This window comes from Mesoplodon densirostris, chromosome 16, assembly GCF_025265405.1.
Source record: "Mesoplodon densirostris isolate mMesDen1 chromosome 16, mMesDen1 primary haplotype, whole genome shotgun sequence".
Taxonomy (NCBI): Eukaryota; Metazoa; Chordata; class Mammalia; order Artiodactyla; family Ziphiidae; genus Mesoplodon; species Mesoplodon densirostris.
In genome coordinates, this window is record NC_082676.1 from 30,880,771 (window position 1) to 30,884,882 (window position 4,112).

Genomic DNA, 4,112 nt, shown 5'->3' on the forward strand with positions numbered 1-4,112 from the left:
ATTTTAGTCATCTTGGATCTGGTGTTAAATACAAGTTTGTTGAATGACTGCCTGACTGATAAAGGCAAAAATCAGTCTTTCACATAGAAGCTAGAAATCCAAGGTTGCCCACATCCTGACCCCTCTGCCTGTCCTTCCCACCTGGTGGGGCCTATCCATCTGTTGATGTGGGCAACATCCGTCATATTGACAAATTACTTGGCTGCTTAATTATCTAGAGCTCTGAATGGGAGTCCCACCATTTCTGTGAGAGCCTGAGGTGTGCTCTTGTGTTCCTTCAACCCCTCTGTCTAAGAATTTCAAAGAGTCTCCTGCTGGGACTCCTCCTGCTAGGTCCCTCCCAATGATCCTCATCTCCTCACAGACCATGTGAACCTCCAGGTGGGGTGTGATCCTGCCCATAGAGGGATGGAATTGCTTGTCAGTGCAGGATATGTGTGCATGATTGTGACACAGTGTGAATAGGCGAGGAAGTGTAGGTTCCTATATGCATGGTAGTTTGGGTCAGGCTGTGTGTCCACTCTTGGAGGTGGGAGCCAGGGATTATTTCCTCAGCCACCAACAATCTGTGTTACCTTTCTGGCACATGCAGGCCCAAATACCCAAACAGAACTCAGAGCTTCTAAAAATATAAATGTGCAAAAATTGGGAGTGACCAAGGTGGCACAGTAAGAAGACCCTGAGCTTACCTCCTTCTACAGGTGCACCAAAATTAGAACTATTTACAGAGCAACCACTGATGAGAAAAACTGGAAGGCTAGCGAAAAGATCTTCTACAACTAAAGTCATGAAGAAGAAACCACAACAAGACAGGTAGGGGGGATGGAGATGTGGCATAGTCAAGACCCATACCCCTGGGTGGGTGACCCACAAATGGGAGAATAATTATGATTGCAGAGGTTCTCCCCAAGGAGCAAGGGGTCTGAGCCCCACATCAGGAGTCCCAGCCCAGGGGTCCTGCACCATGAAGACTAGGCCCCAGAATGTTTGGCTTGGAAGGCCAGAGGGCTTTGGGAAACAGATTATCTACTCTTAAAGAGCACACACAAAATCTCACATGGTCAGGGACCCAGGGCAGGGGCAGTAATTTGAAAGGATACTAGGTCAACCCACCTGCTGATCTTGGAGAGCCTCCTGGAGAGGCAGGAGACAACTGGAACTCACTCTGGGGACACAGACTCTAGAGGCAGCCATTTTGGGGAGCTTGTTCTACCACGAGGATGCTGGTGCTGGCAAGTGCCATTTTGGAGTTCTCTGTCTAGCTTATTAGCACAAGGACCCAGCCTTACCCACCAGCCTGTTTGCACAAGTACTGGGAAACCTCAGGCTGAGCAGCTAGTCAGGCAGGGTCACAGCCCCACCCACCAGCAGGCCTGCTGCCTTAAGACTGTATGAGCCCACAGCTGCCTCAGAGGGCCCAGGATCTGGCCCTGCCCACCAGTCACCAGCACTAGCCACAGACTTCTGCGGCTCCACTGCTCGCCATTGGGACCCAGCCCTGCCCACCAGTAGGTCAACTCTAGGACACCCACAGCCCTGTAGCCAGAGACCTGGGCACTTGACTCTGCCCATCTGCAGGCTGACATCATCACCAGGACCCCCCAGGGCCCTAGGCACACCAACAAACAGGCTGACACCAGCTCCAAGACACCTTGGAACCCTCAACCACACTGACCAGTGGGTCAACACCAACTGTGGGACACCCCAGACCCCACAACCAGCTGTGTCAGGATTGGGCACTGCCGACCAGCAGGCCAACATTAGATCCAGGGCCCTCAGGCCCATAGCTGCCCTCCCTGGGACCCAGTTTCACTCACTGGTGGATCAGCACTAACCCTGGGAACTCTTGGGGCTGCATAGACAGTCTCCTTGGGACCCAGCCCCACCCACCAGCAGGCAGCAGCCTCTGCACAAAGTAGGGCCTGGCAACCAACCAGACCATGCACCAGCGAAACCTACCAGACTACCCATAGTAGTTAGCCTACCACAACAGAAGGGCCCCCCCACAGCCCACAAAGAGGCACCACTAGAGCATATAGCTCTGCCGACTAGAGGAGTGTGCTGCTGGGATGCATAGGATGTCTCCTGCAAAAGGCCACTTCTCTAAGGTTGGGAATTGTTTCCAAACACATGGAGACAAGAATAGCAAATTACGCAAAATTATGAGACAGAAATAAATTCCAAATGAAGGAACAATATAAAACCCCAGAAGAAGAACTAAGTGATGTGGAGATAAGCAATCTACTGGATAAAGAGCTCAAGGTAATGATTGTAAAGATGTTCAAAGAACTCGGGAGAAGAGTGGATGAACAGAATGAGACAATTTTTTAAAATTTATTTTTTATTGAAGTATATTTGAATTACAGTGTTGTGTTAATTACTGCTGTACAGCAAAGAGACTCTTTGCATATATATATATACACACACACACACACATATATATATATATACTTTTTCATATTCTTTTCCATTATGGTTTATCACAGGATATAGAATATAGTTCCCTGTGCTACACAGTAGGACCTTGTTGTTTATCCATTCTATATATACCAGTTTGCATCTGCTAATCCCAAACTTCCACTCAAACTCTCTCCAAACTCCCTCCTCCTTGGCAACCACCAGTCTATTCTCTATTTCCCTGATTTTGTTTCTGTTTCATAGATAGGTACATTTGTGTCATATTTTATTTTATTATTATTTTAAAAATAAATGTATTTATTTATTTATTTTTGGCTGCGTTGGGTCATTGTTGTTGCGTGTGGGCTTTCTCCAGTTGCAGTGAGTGAGGGCTACTCTTTGTTGCAGTGCACGGGCTTCTCATTGCAGTGGTTTCTCTTGTTGCAGAGCATGGGCTCTAGGCATGCGAGCTTCAGTAGTTGTGGCTTGCAGGCTCTAGAGCGCAGGCTCAGTAGTTGTGGCCCATGGGCTTAGTTGCTCCACTGCATGTGGGATCTTTCTGGACAAGGGCTCAAACCCATGTTCCCTGCATTGGCAGGTGGTTTCTTAACCACTGCGCCACCAGGGAAGTCCCTGTGTCATATTTCAGATTCCACATATAAATGATATCATATGGTATTTGTCTTTGTCTTTCTGACTTCCTTCACTTTGTATGATACTATCTTGTTGCATCCATGTTGCTGCAAATGGCATTATTTCATTCTTTTTTTATGGCTGAGTAGTTTTCAATTGTATATATGTACCACATTTTTTTAACATCTTTATTGGAGTATAATTGCTTTAAAATGGTGTGTTAGTTTCTGCTTTATAACAAAGTGAATCACTTATACATATACATATGTTCCCATATCTCTTCCCTCTTGCGTCTCCCTCCCTCCCACCCTCCCTATCCCACCCCTCTAGGTGGTCACAAACCACCGAGCTGATCTCCCTATGCTATGCGGCTGCTTCCCACTAGCTATCTATTTTACGTTTGGTAGTGTATATATGTCCATGCCACTCTCTCACTTTATCACAGCTTACCCTTCCCCCTCCCCATATCCTCAAGTCCATTCTCTAGTAGGTCTGTGTCTTTATTTCCGTCTACCCCAGGTTCTTCATGACCTTTTTTTTTTTTTTTTTTTTTTTTTTGCGGTACGTGGGCCTCTCACGTTGCAGAGCACAGGCTCCAGACGCTCAAGCTCCACTCACGGGCCCGGCCGCTCCGTGGCGGCATATGGGATCCTCCCGGACCGGGGGCACGAACCCATGTCCCTTGCATTGGCAGGCGGACTCCCAACCACTGCGCCACCAGGGAAGCCCTTCATGACCTTTTTTTTCCCCCTTAGATTCCATATATATGTATTAGCATACGGTATTTATTTTTCTCTTTCTGACTTACGTCACTCTGTATGACAGACTCTAGGTCCATCCACCTCACTACAAATAACTCAATTTTGTTTCTTTTTATGGCTGAGTAATATTCCATTGTATATATGTGCCACATCTTCTTTATGCATTCATCTGTTGATGGACACTTAGGTTGCTTCCATGTCCTGGCTATTGTAAATAGAGCTACAATGAACATTTTGGTACATGACTCTTTTTTTTTTTTGTACTACGTGGGCCTCTCACTGTTGTGGCCTCTCCCGTTGCGGAGCACAGGCTCCGGACGT